The following is a 21,862-nucleotide window of genomic DNA, read 5'->3' on the forward strand; positions in this document are numbered from 1 at the left end:
ACAAAACCTACCCTGAAGTTTTTCCTGTGCCACACACAAAGTAAATATATACAAAAATATACAACCTTTTCTTCTCATAATAATAGAGAATATAAAACTTAAGGCATAAGAGGACAAATATGGCACAGAATCAGAACAGCACAGAAAGAAGAAGCATTAAACAGATTAGTAGAAAGTAAGGTGTGACTGGTTCTCCTTGGCACAAGAAACTACCTTCTTTTGTAGAGATCCATTTGTTGTTCACTGCCTCTTCAACCATATATGTTATCTCCCTCCTGATGTCCTCAGTGAGGTCAGTGCGGTGTATAGTATAATTTCTCTGGTGGGAGAGTAGTTGCAAGTCGTGAAGTCCCGAAGAAAGCCGGGGTAAGAATTAAATTAATTATTTTTGAGCTGAAACATGTCGACGTTTGTTTGCAGAGTGGAGGGGTAGGTGATTCATTATACTTTTCCATACCTCTATCCACAGGTCTAGGTTTTGACCTTCTTTTCATTCTGGGCGGGGAGTCCATAATTAAACTCAGACTGAGGACATCCCTGGTCCAGTTTTACACCAGTTCCGCACCTCTTTTCACATTTGATCCCATGATTTCAGACTGCCTAGCCTGCGACAGAGGCCTGGCCATACCCTGGCTACAATATGTTAAGCTGGAACTGTCTATCTTGGGGAGACCAGAACTCTTTTCTTTTACTGCTGCTTTTATCAAGGATGACATTACCTTGGTAAAAAAAACCCAAAAAAACATTTTTTACCAGGGACATGCGACTTGGAGACACAGAGGAATTAGCCAAAACCTCAGTGAGGATATATGGGCCTCTGCAGACCACCTCCAATATAGAGACATATCGGTCTTGGGTGGATGCCACCTGGGACAGCGTCCTTTTAACCAGATTCAGAGTGGCATTTTGGGTTTTCCTTTCGGCCAGCTCTATCCCATTAAGGTTTTAATCTGTCCTTATGACGAGTCTTCACCCCAGAGTTTGTTTCATTTTACTTTTTACTGTAAGTTCTACTTGGTATTCTCCAAAATGTTTTTAATTCCTTTAATCCTAGCTTGTGCTATTAGAATATGCACAGAGACCTTGTTTTACTAGCGAAGCTTAAATTCCCCTACATTTTGCATCTCTATTTGTTATTTTTTAAATGGTGCTATTGCCAGGAAAAAACAAATATTGCTTTGACAGTCTGATCCTGCCAGTTTGATCGGTTTATATGATGACCGTGAGGCATTGAGCCCCATGGCAGGATTCCTTTATTTTGCTTGAAGGGGACTCCAATTGTGTTTTTTTTTTTGCAAATATGTTTATCGGTTTTAGCAACAGCCAAACAGAAATAGTTAGACCACATTTATCAAGTTATTCAGTGCAGTACATGTGCATACAGTGAATTGGGTGTATATCAACCATTTCCATCCCTCTCTGCATTCCTGCGCATTTCCAGTTCTACCATAGGGGACACACAAATATCACCACGATACTCATTCCACCTTGACCACTTCCGATCCCATTTTTTGGGGCATCCCCTAGCTACGAAGACTTCCGCCTCCGCCACCATGCACCTGTCTAGCTCCTTTGCCCAGAAGGAAGTGGATGGCGGGTTCGCTCCCCCCCACCCTCTCGCCAGTTCCCGTTTGAGCAACGTGTACCCCAGTGTTGTGAATTGCTGTTCGACTTCGGTGAGGTCAGACGCATCCCATATGTTCAGCAGTCCCAATTGTGGTGTCAATACTAACTCTTTTCCCAAGGCCGTCTGCATATGATCCGAAGCACCCTCCCAGAAAATACGTATGGCGGGGCAGCTCCATAGAGTATGGTAGAAGGTGGCTTGCTGTCCGCACCCTCTCAAACAAAGGTCATCAAGTCTAGACCCTATTTTCGCCAAGGTTTTCCCTGTCATGAATGACCGGTGAAGTATCCTCAGCTGTATAAGCCTAAATTTAAGTGTAATAGCCGCCTCCCTGGGGGACATGAGAGCCAATTGCCAATCCTCATCACTTATCGGTCCTAGGTCATCTTGCCATCGCTCTCTAAGCTTTGAAAAGGCATCTGGCAGATGATTACTCAACTTTTTATATGAGAGAGATATCGCTTTGGAGAGGAGGGGCCCATCCAGCCTGAATTGCGCGCCTTATTTGCAAATATCTGTATACTTCTCCCTGGGCCAGGTGATAGTGGCTCTGTAAGTCTCCAAATGTAAGTATCAAACCCTTTTTAACCAGGTCTTTTACTGCTGAGATATCTATGAGGTCCCATTTCTCGAACCCAGGCTGATAGCACAGCATGCCCAGCTTTTGTGTATACCAGAACGGGGTTGCTCTAGAAAGGACACCTGTCCACCCCAGACGGGAATTTGCTATGTGCCATATTTCTAGCGTATGTTGGGTGGGACCCAAAAATTTCTTTTTATTCTTCCTGTCACTGGAATATAGGGCCCCCAGGTACCCGGAGCAATCATTTGATACCTATCGAGAGCGTAAGCCGGGTCATCAGGGGGGTGATATAGCCAATGATTAATAGGCCTGGGTGGTAAATTCCATCCTGCTCGCGGAATTTGCGGAATTTGGGTAATTTCGCGTTCTGCGGAGAACGCGGAATTGCCAAAAATTCCGCCATCCCCGACTTCGCGGAATCTTTGCTTGATCGCGCTTTCAAAATGCATGTTCACAAGATATTTCTCCCCGAGCATGCAAAGAGCGTTCGCGAACAGGAAAAAAGCATCGCGAATGGGCGGAACAAGCAATTCCGCGTGTTCGTGGAACTTTTGCATGCTCGCGGAGATTTTTTACCATTTCGCAGAGCTTTTCATAGCGCGACTACGCAAATTCCGCCCACCCCTAACGATTAACAGTCACCAGCTGCGCCGCCCAATAATAAAGTTGCAGGTCAGGTAGTGCTATACCTCCATCGTACCAGCCTTTAGTTAGTTTCTTCATAGCCACCCTGGGGGACTTTCCATCCCACAATAACGTGCAAATTTCACCCTCTACTGCTTTAAAATAGGAGTCCGGGACCCTGTGCGGGCAATTATGGAGAATGTATGGAAAACGGTGGAGAGTTAACATTTTAAAGAGGGCAGCTCGACCCAAAAGTGAAAGAGGCAGGGACCTCCAGTGCTTCACGTCGGCACGTAGTCTAGCCAGTGGGGGAGCTAAATTGGAGCTATAAAAAAAGAACCGGATTCGATGTGACAATGACCCCCAAATATCGAAACCCTTCCTCCGCCAACTCCATGGTGCAGTTAACAGGAAATCGGGGGAGCTGGCCCGCAGCATGAACAACACGGACTTATGCCAATTAATCGCATAGCCAGAGTATTTCCCAAAGTTCGTGAAGATGCGGAGAACTACACGTATAGACTTGAGCGGGGAAGCTAGATATAACAGTACATCATCGGCATACAGGGATATACAATCCTCCACATCATCTGCCCATCGCTACCCCCGCACCATAACATCTTGGCGCACCCATGCTGCTAGGAGTTCCAACAGGAGAGAGAATATCAGCGGGGACAATGGACACCCCTCTCTGGTACCTCTTTTTAACTTAAATGTCTGGGACGTGTAGCTGTTGACCTTTACTTGCCCCAACATATCAGTGTACAGTAGCTTCACCCAGGCTATAAATTTAGGCTCTAATCCTACCTTTTACAGGACTGCGAACAGATACTGCCATTCTACTGAGTCGAATGCCATTGAAGCATCGAGAGACAACACCGCCGTGTCCTCTTCATTATATTCCCATTGGGCCAGCACATTGTGTAGGCGTCGTATATTAAGGGCCGTATTTCTTCCTGGGATAAATCCTGATTGATCCGGATGGATCAGTGAAGCGATGACCGTCACCAGCCTATTAGCCAGGACTTTTGCCAATATCTTCGCTTCCACATTAAGCAGCGAGATTGGCCTATAAGAGCCACAACTATCCGCTGGTTTCCCTGGCTTATGAATAACGACGATGGTAGCCAATCTTTGATCCACTGGTAGCGTACCCAACTCCAGGCTTTCCTCGTACATGGCACGTAAATGTGGCACAGTGTGAGAGGCAGTAGCTTTTAGAAACTCTACTGGTATGCCGGTAGGCCCCATCGCCTTCTCTGATTTAATCTGTCCTATGGCTTTACTAATCTCCTCATTAGACAGATCCTCATCTAGAATGTCTCTCTCCATGTCTGAGAGCACCGGCACGTTGCTGTCTCGGAGGAGCTGACGTGATTCGTCAGCCGCATATCAGGTAGAGGGGGAGTACACCTGTTTCAGGTGGTTTGCAAATTCCTCTGCTATCGCCTGAGGATGTGTCACACTTTCACCCCCTGGCCTTGCAGTTTGTGTACCCACCATCTTCCCTGTTCTCACCTTTCCAACCACGCTAGAGTCCTGCCAGTCCTATCTCCCATTTCATAAATTCGGTGCTGGGTGCTGCGATAGTTAGCCATCATGTGTTCCCTAGTTTTAATCCGATATTCATCTTGCTTCATTAAGAGTCTATGACTAGTGTCGGCCGAGGGATCGTGTGCATACTTCCGTTCCCGTTCAAGGAGGTCCGTCTCTACCTGAACCAGAAGCTCTTGTTTCTTGGTGACGTATCCAGTCTTTAAAGATATAGCTTGCCCTTTCAAAAGTACCTTGTAGGCTTCCCAAATTGTTTGCGCGGAGTCCACAGAGCCCACGTTTTCTGTGAAATAGTGCTTTGCTTGCGTACGGAGTTCCTCCCTTATGTCAGGTATGGATAGGAGCCATGGGTTCAGGATGATAGTCGTGCGTGCCTGCCGCTCCCAGTGTGTGTAGCCTACCCAAACTGGGGAGTGATCCGATTTGCCTCTAGGCAAAACTCAGAACTGGGCGAAACTCCCTATCGAGGATGATTGCGCAAGGAAATAATCAATACCGGATAAACTTTGGTGCACATTGGAAAAGTATGTGAATGATTTGTCCGTGGGTTGGAGCGCTCGACCAACATCAGTAAGGTCCAGTGCCTTCGTAAATTCAGCCATTAGCCCAGTCAAGTTTGTTCATGATCTCGGTGGGTGTCGGTCAGTCATGTCATCTAATGTCATATTATAGTCTCCTCCCATAATCAATGGGCCTTCTAGAAGTCCTGTCAGCTTACGTCCAAGGTCCGCCATTGCTGCCTTATCCAGAGCGGGAGGTAGATAAACTGATACTATGTTAATGTCCCTACCTTCCCACTGAGCCTCTGCTCCTGCAAACCTGCCCGCTGGGTCGGTCCAGGTTTTGTGAACAATAAGGGGTATGCTTTTCTTTACCAGGATTGCCATCCCCCTCGAACCAGTGGTATAATCTGCATGAACCAGGAGTTTGTACCCCCACCTGGTGAGGGCCTTTGTCTTCTGTCCCACAAGGTGCATTTCTTGCAACAGAACTACGTCCGGGGAATGTTGCTGTAGATGTTGCACTCTACCCCACTTAATCTTGTCACCCATACCATTGACGTTCCAGGTTAGGGCAGAAAGTTCTCCATCTCTATTCCCCCACATAGCTTTCCTTAACACAACTCCTAAAGGTACGGATCAGTTCGACCGGAGAAGAAGCTTGTAATAGCCAACTCATCTGTGTGTATCTACTCTTCGGCATGGCCGCTCGGCGCAGAAGGATCATAGAACTACAGTGCATACCAATAAAACAATGAACAACTGAACACCTCCCTCTACCCTTCCCACCCCCGGCATCCAAACCCTCCCTGCCCCCCTGCCCGTGGATTTAGAACTACCCACTCCCAAACATGGCAGAGTGCCTCTCTCCCTCCCTGAAATGCTGCAGATGCACGGTGTTAGGCAACTCCCATCCCTGCACGTACATATCACAATCGTTTAGCCATCCACTATTTGTGGATGTTCTAGTCCCGGCTTAAGCCACATCATTTAGTCCCACATGTCATAGCCCAGTAACCAGGTCCTAAATGCAGTGTCTTGCATAAAGGATTATCAGGAACCTCATCTCTCCCTCCCCTTTCACCTGGGCATCAGCCCTCGATGATGTCCTCAAGGGGTCGTTATTCCAGCTCCTTCACCAGACCATCTCCCTCAGCAGAGCCACTGCCTGTAATTTCTGTACGGCCACCTCTGTGCTGGCTCGACCTACCGGTTCGCTCTCTTTATCTGGCTTCCCACTTGGCTCCACCCCTCCATCCAGTCCCACACTTCCTCAGGTGACTCAAAAAAACATGTTTTACTGTCCAATTCGACTCTCAGTTTTGCTGGAAACAACATTACATATTTTATCTCCCGGTCCCGCAGTTCTCTCTTCACTGCCTGAAAGCTGCGACGTTGGGCTTGGACCTTGGCCGTAAAATCTGGAAAGAAGGCCACCTCATTATTCTCTATTCTCAGTCGGGGACTGAATCTCGCAGTCTGCAGGATGATGTCTCTGTCCCGGTAGTTGAACACTCGGGCGATAAGGGGCCTCGGGGGCGCCCCAGATTTTGGCCTGCCCCCTGGCACCCTGTGAGCCCTTTCAATAGAGAAGTAACTGGACAAAGTCTTGGGTTTGAGATGCTTGGTGATGAGTTCCTCCACAAACAAATCCGCCGCCGGCCCTTCGGCCCTTTCTGGTACCCCTAAGATGTGGATATTGTTACGGCGCGGGCAGCCTTTGTAGTCATCAAGCTGTTGTGCCATCCGCTCCTGTTTCTTTTGCAATTCGACCATCTGTGTTTGTAGCTCTGACATATCTGCTTGCAGAGCGCTGGTGACTATCTTGAACTCTTTAACTTTCTCGTCCATCTTCCGGAAGTCCGCCCTGATGAGGGAAACGTCCACCGTAACTGAGTCCAGTGAGGTACGCCCTCCATTAATCGCTGCCATAACATCATGTAGGGTGGGCTCCGTTCCCTGTTTCGGGGCAGAGTGTTACCCCATCTTTCTCCATCTGTGGCAATTCACTTTTGTCTCCCGCCTTAGACCAGGCAAATTTGGCTAGTTGCTCCTGAGCGTTAGCCTTTGGACCCATTCCTCCAGTCGCCATGTATACGGGCCGACAGCACATGTATCAGGTGGAAAGCTGGGTCAACACTGGGGTTTACTGTCTGCCATTTAACAAGTGTAGCAGTGCTCCAATGCGTCCCCCCTGGAGCTGCTGCCACTTCGTTGCATACATGAGTTCAAGTACAACAGGGGAGATCTCTCCTCCAACCGTGTCCCTCTGTCGTCTGAGGTCCTCTGCCCGTTACCTTATGTGCACTGTAGCGTCTCGGGGGTTTATGGACAAGTCCGGGACGGTCCCGGGTATTTCCTGCCACCTACCCAGCGAGTATAGTGCTTTCACCGTCGGCCTGTCGGGTTTCCCTTGAGACTGCCTCACTTATGCTTCCTAGATATCACCGTGTTTTGTTAGAAGGCTGCCATCGAGCGCAGTCTTTCTGCACCAGTCGAAGGCCTGGGGGCTGCTATTTTAATTGCCCATTCGTATCCCTCCTTTGATGGGCCAGTCAGCGCGCCCCAGCCACTGCACACACAGCTCCAACTGTATCTCCCAACGACTTGTGTACGGGTGGATCTCGCTGCCCTTTGAGGATTGTTAGCACCTCCGATGGAAGCAGGGGGCGAAGGAATCACTCCTCTACGGGAATACGGGCACTACTGCCAGCAATGGTGTCGGTACTCTCACATCTGCGCCCCCCAGGACCTTCGGCTTTTCAGGGCCTTATGTTCGTATTCGTCTCAGCCGCTATTTACTCATCAAATGCTGATGCATCCGCTTTTGGCCAGTCAAAGTTATTTTCGTGTTGGTTAGGCACAACCAATATACACTTGGTACTCCACGAGCCCCTCTCGCAGCTGGATACACATGGGTGAAGCACCTCAGATCCAAATGTCTATGCCACACAATCCTCCAGTAGACATAGGCAGTATGCTCCCTCCGTGTAAAGGTGCCAACGCGCAGCCAGCCGTGCCCACACTGGTGTCCCCTGGTGGTGTCAGGCCCCTCCTCTGCCCACAACCGCTGTTGCCTTCTCTCGATCATAGCCAGGTCAGCCCTAGGCCTAGCAGGCCCTCCAGACCGGTTGTGTATCTCTTCGCTGCACACCTGTCGCCTCACCTCCAGGTAGCAGTCGCCTAATTCCGGGTCTCACACCCCGCGCGGGGCCAAACGCCAGGTCTCACGCCCCGCGCGGGGCCAAACGCCCGGTCTCACTTCGTCTCCCTGCGGCTTCGGGACAGTCCTTATGCCTCCAGGCTAGCCTCTTTTCCCCACCGCAGCCTCCATCTTACGCCAGGCTCAGCCGGGTCGCGCCCAGGTCCAGCAGGCCCGCCAGGCCAGGGCCCCAGTCTGGGGTTGCGGCTGCGGACGTGCTCATCTCACCGGCCTCGGTCTGTTGCCTGCTCACTTCCGAGCGTCCGCGCCATATCAGCCCAGCCCTTTGCCCCCAAGGGACAGCACTCTGCACGTCAGCCGGTCAATGTAAGGCAGTAGCTCCTCCACTGTCACGGGGCACCGATCGCCAGCGTCGGAGTCTAGGAAGCCGCCATTACAGAGACGTCGTCTCTGTCTCCGGGCTCGAAAACTCACTTCCGAGTCTCCGAATTCAGTCAAGTCTTCACCACCTGTGGGGTACGTCTGTTGGCACTCCTTTAGCCAGTTTTTAAGTTCAGATGGCTTAGGATATATTGCGGGGATGAGAGAGCACTTTCAGGCAGCGGCCATACTCTTCGGCTGCTAACCACGCCCCCTGTGTTTTGAATTTGTAATTGTTTTGTTGCTGCTAACTACTTTGCACAGTTTACTAAGTTAAGGCAGTCAGCTATGTGCCGTAGCCAGCTGGGGGTTGAGCTCAGGTTTAAATTATTTGGCAAATATTTAATTACACCGCAGTACATTTGGCAGTTTAGCATTACTCTTGTGATGCGGAATTAAAGAAAATTCCAAGATTAGGCTGTTTTGCTTAATGTAGAGCAATTTTGGGCATAAAACCATACCGCAAATGCCCAGAACAGAGGTAAAGCGACTGCTGGCTCTTGCTGTTTCTGTTCTGTTGAATTTAACGCTATTGTCTTAGTGCAAAATGCATCCTGGGGTTCATTTTGGACACAAGGGTGCATCTTGCATTAATAAAAAATAGCGCTCTATGCATTCTTACATTCCTCATGTACTTCTGGGTAATATCACATAATTGTGCTGTAATTTTGCGTAAATAGGCTACAGCAAATTACACAAGTTACGCCCACCCCTTGTTTTACCTTGAAACGTTCCTAGACTTATTCCTTGTGGTGAACTCACATGCACCACAATCAATAACACACTTTCTTATAGTGAAAATTTGCAGCAACAGCCACATATCTGGACATAGTCAAAGATGTAAGACAATGTGTGTTACTTCCAATGACTTGGAGATAAAAGTAGAATTTGATTACAAACAGAATGAATTTTTTGCATACTTTTGTATCAGTATGGTGTGTTTATATTGTCAAATGTTTCTGAGATGCTCTGCAGGAGGAGAGCCCGGATACGGTTTTGTCCATAAGAGCAATGAAGTGAAGTAGTGTTGCTTATCACCATGTCACTGTCTGAAGCTGGCTGAAAGTTGCTAAGCAGACTTTTGGTTTATAGATGGGTAATCTTTTGGGTTCAAACCACCCTTTCCACTGTGAAAAAGCCTGAGATGGGCATCAGGAAAGTCAGGATACTGGCATCTGCATTTGGATTTGTAATGATTTAGCAGACTTTTGAAAGATTGAGGTTACTTGGACATCTCCAATGGTTGAATACAGCTTCATGAAGTTTGTCATTAGAAGAAGAAATTCATCTCAGCTAATATACTTTTAATACAGATGCCATGTAGAATGTAGTAATTTTAAAAAGAGGACAATAGGTTTTAAACATGTTTCTGAAATCAAGTCAACTTTTAGGATGTCAGTGAACAGTGATACTTCAAAGAAAATTATGTGTTGGAGAGGAACAGAAATTCTGATAAGAATACTGATCCAATTGTTTTATTTGGTAAAGGACGTTATAGGAACTCTGTGAAAATATTGCTAAAATATGGTGAGAATCAAATATTGTGTCAAAAATATGGTGCTGTCAAAATATCATGCAAAAGACTATAGAAGGTAAGAATATCATTTTTTTAAATCATTCAAAAAGTTTGTTAAATATACTTGCATATAATACAGTTTTTTAATGATATCATTGAGTTTTGTGCTATAAATTATAATGTTACTGTTAAGTATTTTTAACTAACTTGCTGGTCTTTTGCATTTTGTTGTAGGGCAGTATGTTTTTTAAATATTTATTGTTTGATTGATTATAAAATATTTTAATGTGCTAATTTGAAAAGTATGTAAGAAATGGTTAGGTATTTAATAGATCATTTTAAGATTGCAATACTGTTTTATTTTTCTTAGATTTTATAATGGTATTTTTTAAAATAATATGTATTGTGATATGTTTATGTTACTATTTAATTTGATGCTTGTGTTTGAGATTTACAACAAAACCTTGCTATTTTTCCACAATCTTGATCCCTCTCAACCTCCTTTTGTTGTGCCCGACGCGACTGCGTGACAAGGAAGTTACAGCTTGGAAAAATATATTATATAGACATACACCCACAGAAAAAGAGCAGGAAACCCTGGCTAGTTCCCAGGTTTTAGGTGGAGAGCAGTTTTTTATATGGAGTGCTTTACAGGACCACCAACACTCCAAATCTGCTCACCAACAATGTCTGTTTTTCCTGGAGAATTTTTAGGCATAGGATTAGCAAGTACCATCCAGGCCTAGCTAACAACTGACAAGGAGGTCCAGTCCTTTGTGGCTTATTTCAGGTCTTAGACAGCAGGTCTAGTCCCCTTCCATTCTTTCACAAGTCCCAGAGTGTTCTGAATTGGGTGCCTGGAGATTATCCCTAGTACAATCCAGTTGGTGGAACAGTCCATGGAAACAGCCTAACCGATAGGGTATATAATCCCAGGGCCAACACTACCCTCTTTGGGCAATTTCAAGACGGCAAAAATCTTTAGCCACCCTGAACTTGTGCTCTGGGTGCTGGGGTGTGCGTGTGGGGATTATAGTATAGTAATCCCAGTGGCCTCCTCTCTCACATCTAACACTAAAATACAGTTTGAAATAGCTACTGTACCCACAATAGACATTTGGTAAAACAAAGCAGGGTTCACCAGCAACCAAAGAGTGGATACATATGGACTGTGTTGCCATCCTGTTTTGTTCCTTACAAGGGTGCCCCTTTGTTTTATGTAACCCCCAGCAGACCTCTCAAGCAGGGTGACACACTCCATTGGGATTTGACACTGTAATATCAAAGTGGATGCTCACATCTACCACCCTGAATAGTGTGAGGTTCCGAGGAGTCATCCCTGTCCATTCAGGTGAGCCTATTATTTACTACTGGTAGGCTTTTCACACCTCATTCACATGGTAATTACGGGCTGAGAAAATATAGAATGCCAATGCAAATTAGATTGCGGGTACTTCAGACAAGGAAAAGGTAACACTCAAAAAGTTTTTATTTATTTAATATTCATGACATATCCAACTTTTCCACTGAATTGGATTTGTAATCATTTAAAAAAAAAAATTGATTTTTTTTTTTAACCAGCACCTTTCCCGAGAAAGGTTTTCTACACAGAATAGCTACACCTGTGAAAATAGCTTTGAGGGCCTGTCACAGTATGGACATACTAACATCAAATTTCTACATGTCCTACTTTTACATACCATGTATCCTGCCATAAGGACTATAAGGTATATATATGGGTGAAATATAAATAGTAAACAGGAAGATTATGACCAGTCAAAGGAGTTTATTTTGAAAGGTTTTATGCTGCTGTACAGCCAGGCTACACTGGTAGGCCTAGAGCCATGTTTTACATAATTATTCAAGTGGAAGGCACAATATGTGCTGCAGTCCAATAGTAGCATTTAACTTAAACCCTGGGAACACTTTGTACTATGCACTAGGTAGGTATAGGTAAGTTACATATGCCAAATCGGAGTATACCAATTTCATCATGTTCAGAGGAGAAGCACAAGACCTTTACCACCGGTTAGCATGGGTGAAGTTCACAGAGCTAGAAAGCCTGCATAAATATAAGGCTCAGCAAAAGGCAAGAAATCTGGGGTGACCACTCAGAAAATGCGAATTCCCTGCAATATTTTTCTAGTGTATATTTTTCTTTATTTAATTTTTGTAAGTATACATGTTTGAAAGTTAGTGTAGTGTATAATAGTCAGAATTGGGTATACTTACCTATTTAAAGGCAATATTGTGGTTTTCTATACGTTTGTTGTCAATATTTCTGACTTCACAAAATCTACAGTCAATATTTATGACCTGCACCTTTTTTGGTGATATTTATGTCACCATTTGTTTGTGGGAGATTTTGCATCATGCAGATAGTTTATAAAGTTGCGTACAGTGGTTTGTAAAGGGAATACCTCAGCTAATCTCTTTGATATAATACTGGTCTCTTGCATATTACCAACATTTTTATTGGTGGATTCCCAGCATAGGTGGTCAGAATTTGGATGTCTGCTTTTTTCGCTATGTTGGCTCATTTGACTTGGTCCAATTAATGTTGAGGGACATTCTTTCTGTATCCTCTTGCAAATCTCTTGGTTGAATTAACTACTGACCTCCTGGCTGTCTGAATTGTAATGCGTCTTGCGGAGCAAGGGGATTAGTTTGTTAAGAGCTAGCAGGATTTTTGTTTTCATGACTACAAGGATTCATTTAGGAAATAGCACTGGAGTGTCTAAAATAGCTTCTTCAATAGAGCCTGTGTAAATATTGCTCAGTTTCATAGGGCTTAAACTCTTTAAAGTGGATTTTCTTTTGAACTCAAGGTCACAAAATACCCACTTAGCGAGTACTGAAATATTTTGATATTACTGATGAATTGGATGTTGGCATGCACATTGTTTTGTAGATATAAAGAGACCTCTTGACTGTTTCCTGCAAGGAGAATAGGAAGACAATATATTGTTTGAGTTTAGCAAAAAAAAAGGGTATCATGTTAGAAATATACGAGAAGAAGTAAACCCTAGTGAATACTAGGTTTGCCAAACAGTACACTAGTTTTGAATTGAGGGAAGCCAGTCTTGCACTGAGCTGGAAGATGTGTAAGGTAAAAATCCACAGATGCTCACAGAAATAATCTAAGTGAAAATAGAGGCATTCCAAAGACAGGAAGATGCTAACGTCTGATATGGTACTGTGCTAGTTTGTATGAAGTTGCACATGAGAAAACCTCCAGAAAGTTGTTTTTTTTTTTGTTGGGAGGATTATGGTATGACCAAAGTTGGTCAGAGTTGTGAGAAAGTCTGTTCCAGTAGATTCTGGTTAAAAAAAGAAGTCAGTAAAATACTGTAGACTAAAGTTGACTAGGGAAATGGAGTATGGAATCACATAGCAGCAGTTGTGCCCCTACTTTTTATATGAAGAATCTAAGAAGAAGAAGGGCAGAAGCTGATCTACAGTGAATGTAACTAGTTCACTACAATGTACATGAGCAATCGAAGCCTACATAATCATAGAAACCACATATGGAACTCATTTGAGTACCTAAAAATAGCACTTGAAAAATAAAGTATTCAATCTGAAAAAACTGGTTTTACATGTATCTACTAAGGGAGCTCTCAGTTACACTACTGCAAAGGTAATATTCTGTCGCGGACAATCAGGTTAATCTATTGGAAATAAACTCAATACACTCCCACATATAGACAAACTAACACATGGCATTCTAAATAAGATATGGTAGACTAGTGGCAGCAAGATATAGTGAATACCACCCATCCCAGGCACTTTGATACACTGACGACAGTTGCAGGAACAGAAAGAATCAAAATAGCATACCCTGGATAGGGTCTGTCCCCCTAGACTCTGCGATATACCCAACGCGTAGGTTTGTTCTGACTTTATGTTTCGTTTAAATCACTAAAGTTGAGGCAAAATAGATGTCCAATATGTTTATTGCATTTTACTGCTTCATGGAACCCTTTGTTCCGAGTGTCAGCAGTGGTGTGTTAACATTTCAACATGTGTATTAAGACATTCAATCTCAAGAATCCATTCCATCCGGATGCATTTCGGGAGTAATGCCCTTTGATAGGGAATATCACTACAAAAAAAACTTTCTATGAGGAAACCATTCTGCATACTCATATGAACTAATTCAAAATAAAAAAGGTTATGTCCCAATGAGTTAATCATAGCAACCAGGTGAATGTAAGTGAATAAATAACCAATGTGGGTGGCCCTACGCAGCATTTTAGAGTATGATGAATGACATTAGACAACTGGAGAATGAGTGTCTAACCAGTATGTTATGAGAAATTAAGTGCATAGTGTCAAACCATCTCAACCTTATGTGCAAATATATATCACCTCGTGTTTACTGGCTGTAGAAACGGATCACCTCATGACCTTACAGTGAAGGTGTGCCTGTGTACATGCGAGCGAAACCAAGTATTCAAATTCGGCTTGTTGTGCGGCGCGTAAACTCCCGCCAGCAAGGTTAACCACCGAACGTGTTGTTAAACAATGTTCTATGTCGTATCTGATAGGGATAGAAAACTGTGTGCATTAGCCCCAAATTACAAGCATAAAAAACAGCATAGATAAAGTGTCAATCCACTCAAGGAAGTCGATTTACAGACTGTCTCCAAGTGTGGTACTCACAAATGTGGTCTCTGACTATTTCCTCGCATCCGTTTAAAACAGGAAAAAAAAAGTCTAAACAGTGTAAAAGAACAAACCTGCACAACTAAACTACAGTGGCCATCTTGAAACAAACAACCTACAGCACAATAAACGGAGTGTACGATTAAAATTTCCGCGTGTTGTATATTAAACAACGATTTGTTAGTTCCCATTATGGATAATGTTTATCCAACGAATTCCAGTGTAATGATCTAAGCGTGATCTCTACCTCTCTCCTGTGTAAAAGGACAACCATACCCAACTAAACTGCGGTGGCAATCTTGAAACATGCAACCTGCAAAGCAATTAATGGGAAGTACAATGTCAATTGGAACATATTAAGTGTCAAACAATAATTTGTCAGTGTCCATTATAAGCAACGTTTATCCAACACCTATCAAGGATCATAACAGTTGAGGAATATAAATATGCATAGAAAATCAAAACTAAGGAGGAACTCATAAAGAAAATACTCTAAAAACAAAAAACAGTCGCAGTTATCAAACAGTTATGACAGTATCTCATAAATAGCAAAGAAATTCAATATGATTATTGAGGCAATGTCATTTCAAAGCATCCAGGTGCTTGATCCAAAGGTTTTCTCGCTGTAACAAACGATTATTGTTGTCGAAGCCTTCTCTCATTTCCACGACTTCCAAAATTAAAAACTTTAGCTGGCTGATATTGTGCCCTTGTTCAACAAAATGACTAGCCACCAAAGACTTCATATTTTGGGTTCTGGTGTTGCTCTTATGTTCATTAACTCTCGTTTTAATTTCTCTTTCGGTTTTTCCCACGTATACTTTGCCGCAAGGGCATTTCAGTAAATATAGAACATTCTTTGTGTCACGGCTGGTGGCCACTTTTAGTTTAATGGTGTTGCCATTTCTAGTGTGGGAGATTGTAGGACCCTTGATGATATTATTACAATTTTTGCAAATGAAGGCTAGTATTACATTACGTGTCCATCAGCACTCCGAGTGCGAGTATTTCCCAGCAAGTGCGCTGTCCGTGGTAAAAATGCTCCGAGGTTCCAATTCGACCCTGAAGCCTTCTGTAATACTTGCCTTAAATTTGGACGTGATGTATGGGGTTGTGTTTTTAGGTCTCGCCTAGCGTTGCAGCGCAGCGAGGAGATTTTGGAAGTGGAGTGGAAGCTCCGCCCATCCTTTTTATTGGCGAGCGACATCCTTTATGGTAGACGGTCGCTTTCTATTTGAAGTGAGGTTTGTTTGTTCCCTCCCTGTCTCTTTTTCAGCTCGCCCATCTGGACTAGATCGGGTACTTGAGGCATGACATGGTGGGATATCTATGGTGGTTCAGCAATATTTTATACAGACACTAATCGGGACAATGGCAGCTGCGCTTCATTCTCCGGTATGTGACTTATTACATTTCCACGGCGCTTTCACTTTAACAAACCGCGGCACTTTATTGTCTGGTATATGACTTCTGGCGCTTTCACTTTATTTATTTATTTTTACCAGCCTGAGCTCCTCAGCGGCAGCAGCAGGGAGGCAGCGCCATGCGAGGGGGACTCCCGGGGAACAGCTCCTGCTTTACACATACCCGGGGGACGTAGCCCAGCAGCAGGAAGAGAAGCTCTAGACTTTATAATGAAGTGTAATATTCAGCTGTCGGTGTTGCACTGTGCATGGAATGCTGGTCTCACTGCTTCCTAACTCGCCATCCCTCACTTCGCCGGTGCCTCTCATAACCAGCAGGTCTTTGAACTAGTGCTCACTGGGGGTCGCTCTTGTTCGATTTATAAACAAATAAAGACTTGCTGACTGCGAGTGCCCTAGTCCAGCTGGCTAAGTGCTGAGTTTCGACATCAGAACTCTTTTAAAGACGTCACGGCCACTAAAGCGTGCAAGAAACACACAGAGTAAGGATAGGCAGGGACACGTGTACCATGTGTTAAAAAGGCAAACAAGATAAGGTGTTGAATGCGAGGCCATGTCATCATGACCACAGCACTCACAGGCAGAAGGGAGCTGTGCGCCTGTTATGATCAAAATCAGACCAGCTACAAAAACTAAAACAAACTACTGCATGAGCTTCATTCAACACAACTCGGAAATATTGAGCTGTGGTTACCAATTATTTTCCAATTTTTGCTTTCTGCACCTCATGATGAACTGACAAATCTTGCACTTTCTTGGAAACTTTGTCAATTAGCTCATGACATGTCAAGTGCTGTAGCCAGTGTGATTACATTCAGACACAGGTGCACAGCTCTGATTGCTTGCGAGCTGTGCTACCTGCAGCTCATATACTAATTCAGAGTTTCAGAGCAATTATTTTCAATACTACGCACAGCGACACAATAGGCGAGGGGGCCATCTTTATCAGCTGCTGCACTTCATAAATGTAAAAGAAGGTTTGTGTGTTTCTGCAGAGAAACAGTTCCAAATAAAAAAAGCCCTTTATGTCTTTTGCAAAACAGGTACACAAAACAATCAATGAATGACGTTCAGCTGCTTTGGCAGACTCTCAAAAATGTATCATAACATCTAATGTGCTTGGCACGTGTTGTTGACTCTATATGCTTCTAAATGATATGCTATGCATACCCTTCTGCCCAAGAGGGATTTTTCTTAGAGCTGGAAATTCGTTACTTTTTTTTTTTTTTTTTGCAACCCGAATGTATTGGAGCGCTTAACATAAGCACCAGTTACATTACACAAGGACACATTCATTTTTGTTAGGCGCGGGGAGATTCAGTGACTTGTCCAGAATCACAGGATGTTGAGCCGAGGCTCGAACCCGGTCCCCAAGCTCCAAATTTGGCAGCTCTGGCCGTTATGCCACACCTTATCCTTTAACACAACAATGGCTGACGCCTACTGTGAACAATCATTGCAATGCAATAGATCTCGCATATACGCAAGTTTGAGCTTTTGACATTGTAAATGACAATGCCTTTTATTGTTGTTTTAGTTTTTAAAACAGAAATAAAAGGCAGTCATTTACAATGTCAATAGCTTAAACTCTCGTAAATGAGGGACCTATTGCATTGCAAATGCTTGTTTACTTAAGGAACTGCTTTCACTACAAGGACATCATTATAGACGGTTACATTTTATCTACATACCCGCCGGGACGGAATTACAACCGGTGGAGAGGAGTCCATCAATTGTCACAGTTGCCATAAGCCCTGAAGAAGTTGTGGGGTACATCCCCAGATGAAGCAAGTGTTAGCTGGGCAATTTTCAGATTAAAGGAGACAAGGAAATCATGACTACATTGTTTTGATCTCATTTGTGTGATATATTTATTCATTTAATTTGCGAAGAGGTTTGACAAACATCTTATTAAGAATTGAACTACTAGCGTGTGCATAGGCTTGCTTTAATCATGTTTTGACCCTAGGGTCTATATTGGAGGGCTTAGGGCGTTCTCCCTCACCTTTTTGCACCGCCTTACTCGCATTATCAGATTTTACGAACACTCCATTGGCATCATCTCCCGACACATAAGAACCCCCTCCCCTTTTGTGCTTTTGTGTTTGTTTACCAAGACTTATTTTTAGGTGTGATGAGAATGATGCATGCGCTATTCATGGCAAACATGTTGTGTTCTATTAATTCTTTGGGTCAGTCTCTTTGAAACATTGGCTTCTTATGAATGGAAATGTTCATCCATTCGTAATCATATTTCTCCACTGAAACATTTCTTTCTCACAATTTTTCTATTGCCTGGTTGAGGGTGTAGTTTCTCCTCCATAATTATTCAGGACTACATTCTCCAGTGGAATTTATGAGATACTTTTTAACAGTCTAGAAGCTGCCAGGTGTGGGGGGGTGGACTCTGACTAAAACATTTTTGAAATATATGGTGTAGAAACAAAGTGTTGAATTATTTACAGAGGCCAACGTTTTTCAGATGCTTTGTCAGTTTTTATTTTCCACTCGGCAAGTGATTCTAAACATAGGAGTCATCTTGGAATTGCTTTATATATATTTTATTATTGTTTTACTGTTCCAAGATGAAATCTATGTTGATAGCGTTGCAGCGTAATTTAGGCTCCACCTTACAGGTCACAAATACGCAATATAAACATGCACTTAGCACTACCTACTCAGTGTGTCCCAACGTTATTAATGTAAGTGTTGCACTTGAACTCAGTACTGAAGTGCATTCACTGTAGAACTAGAGATACATATACACTGTGTGCCTTAACCTTAATGAAATGAAATGTAGTCTTTTGAGATTGGATAAGATCATCCTTACACTATTAAAATGTATTACATCAGAAACTAGAAAGAATTTATAATGTAGTTTGCATTCACATTTATACTCTTATTCCTACTTACATTGCTCTTACTTAAACTGCAACATGAATCTAATTTTGAATTTATGTTCCAACATCTTTCATTTGTTCGTAGCTATATGTGTTCATATCACACGTATTAAATGTGCACAATTGAATAATACATTTAAGCTTGACATGAGGAACCCTGTATTTCTTTCTTCATAAAATACTGCTTTTCCATTTCTGCTTGCATGTCTTTTATCTTGCAGGTGCGTTCGTATGGTTTGTAAGTTTCAGAATAGACGTAACACCATATTAGTGATAGCGAGCCCAATAAGAGTGCCTTGTGAAATAGCATAAAGAGCCGGGGTTAACCGACAGTCCCTACTCAGTAATGTATTGAGGAGTTGCAATTTTCCAAGGTCGATATCATTCACAGGACTAGTCTGGGAGAACTTGCTAACGTTGCAGCTCACAACATAAGAAAAGAAAGGACAATGGAGCCCCCGATGATGTGAACAAGAGGTGTTACTCAGAAGATTCCTGCGGTATTCACTGGTCTTCTCATAGGTTGATGCTGTCCTATTTCCCTTTGGACTTTGAAAGTTAAAGACATTTATGCTTTCCCTTTGACTCTATGCTGTGTGGTTTAAGCTAACACTTATTTTCCTATCCCAAACAAGACTCTTGACAGAGGTTCTGAAATGCTGACAGCTTTCCACATATTATTTCCCTTTTTTCTGCATTTTCACAACTTTTTGAGCCCTTTTTATACTTAATCCCCCTTGGTAGTTTAGACCCTAAATTAGATGACTTTAGATGTTACTCATGTTTGGGAGAGAGGAACGGAGACTCTTCTCTGAGCATCAGATTCGGCTGATAATTCTTTGTATTGCTGTAACTGAACTCCTTGCAGGTCTCATGCTGATGCGCCTGAACTTCTTTTGGAGGTTTGGCTATCCAGTTGTTATCCTGTATCTCTACAGCACGGTACTGAGATTCATATTCATTAATCTGACTGTTAACTTGTAATAAAACTTCTTAACTTTATTCTTTGATTTCTAGTCCTTCTTGTGCCGCCAAATGTGTTACACTGTTAATTAGATTTATTTGACCAATGCTAACTGCCTTCATTCTCAGAGTCCACAAAATGGTGAGAGGTTGGTCCACCGCTGGATGAACACTAAGGTTGCAAGGACCAATAGGTTGTGCCTACTTCCCCAAAATGGTTAAAGCTGGTCTTGCCGCCACATCTTAGCAGGTAAAGCACAGGCATCTAAAAAGCAAGGGCTGGAAAATGGTACACTTTTTCCATTCAGCCCTATGGCAGCTATATCCCATTGTCATAAGTTCTATTTGTTCACCTATATATACACTGATTTGCCTACTTGCAAGTTATTTTATTTGGTATATTTCTATTTGTACAATTATAATTCACTTGTTTTAGTAATAAAAACTTATGGGCGTGTCCATTATTAAAACAAAGATGCTTTTCACCTTCAAAATGAATACATACTCATTGATTGTAACAATGCTTAAACAATTGTGTTAAAAGCATTAACAAATACACGTCAGACAAAATTTATTTTAAGTAGCAATAAGCGCTGCTGATGCGACCAGTGCTTTTCATTCACGAATCTACAAAATTTCAGATGTCATATTTTCTTTCAGAATAACTTAAAGTGACCATAACACTTGTATTTGTAAAGCGCACTTATCGCCAAGGGGTCTCAAGACGCTGAAGAACAGATGGTTATTGTAACCCAACTCAATGGTACTCATCTATTCACCTCACATGGATGAAAGGCGGAGTGGAAAACTCCATGACTGATTGTTTCCCTTACACCACAGCTGGACATATCACAAGTACCACAATGTGTTATTCAACGTAGATTTCCCGATTGTGATCCTCCGAAGTTCAGGAGCCAACTATAGGTAATGCACATGCAAAACCACCCTGCACGTCTTCACTAACCCCTACAACCTTTGCAGCATAAACACTGTTCGGCAATGTGTCCTTGCAGTGCTTAGAAAGGCGATGTGCGCGGGAGTTTACGACAGGTACACGAGGCGCGCGGTGGAAATCCGTGAGATTACCTGAAATGGCCGAAAGCCACACAAACACATCCTGCTGCAGCAGTTACTCAACAGGAAGAAAATACTATCAGAATAATGCGTATATTCCACCTTTTAGATAACTTTGTGTTTACTTTAAAGCAAGAACCCGAATCGTATTTAAAAGTATCACAGCAATACAAAAATATTTCAAACAAACTTACGATTGTGAAACAGGTTCAGTCACGAAGCAAACACGTTAGGGCATCTCTGTAATTCGCATCCTGGCTCTCCGCTGTCCCTGCCTTCTTGAAGCAATAGGAAGTTGACTGCACAGTCAAGCAGAGCGAGTTTATCTTTGGCACACCTTTCTGCCCGTGGCATGCCGCAACACACCTTTCTGCAATGCTACTTGGGATTTCAAGTCCGACAACAACTAAAATACCTGTGCAAGGGAAATAAGGAACTACATTTCCCATGGTCCTCTGCAGCTTGTACAAGTTTTCACTTGAAACTAAGAGGAGACTGCAGTTTCGGCTAAACAACCTGTCTGTAAAGGGAAATGACTCCATCTGTTCTCAAGTGTTTCCTTTCATAATAGCCCTGTTAAAATAAAAAGAGTGCGCTGTAAACGCATGCTGCTGCCCAGACAGCACTGTTCAATGTCGCCATTAGGCACACCATTGGCAAAGCCTCTGGAAACTTGAACAACAGGCCACTCCGGTTTCAGGGATGTTAATACTATGGAATGCACGGTGTGGTTAAACACAGCGTAATCCATCCGTAGAGAAAGATTAGAGCACATGTAAATGTAGAAAAACCGCAAGAACCAATAAACCGACTTTAAAAGTGACGTATCTCTGATTTATTTAAATA

General features: G+C 43.2%; 1 protein-coding gene across 2 annotated transcripts in view; it reads right to left on the bottom strand.

The window, feature by feature from the left end:
- Nucleotides 1-21,381, bottom strand: part of MACC1 (MET transcriptional regulator MACC1) — a 154,419-nt gene extending 133,038 nt beyond the window's left edge. For both annotated transcript variants that reach the window (XM_085630936.1, XM_085630934.1), the window contains exon 1: nt 21,211-21,381. The gene's annotated coding sequence lies outside the window, so the exon portion shown is untranslated. The remainder of the gene's footprint in view (nt 1-21,210) is intronic.
- Between the last annotated feature and the right edge of the window lie 481 nt (nt 21,382-21,862).

This window comes from Triturus cristatus, chromosome 10 (genome assembly GCF_964204655.1).
Source record: "Triturus cristatus chromosome 10, aTriCri1.1, whole genome shotgun sequence".
Classification (NCBI taxonomy): Eukaryota; Metazoa; Chordata; class Amphibia; order Caudata; family Salamandridae; genus Triturus; species Triturus cristatus.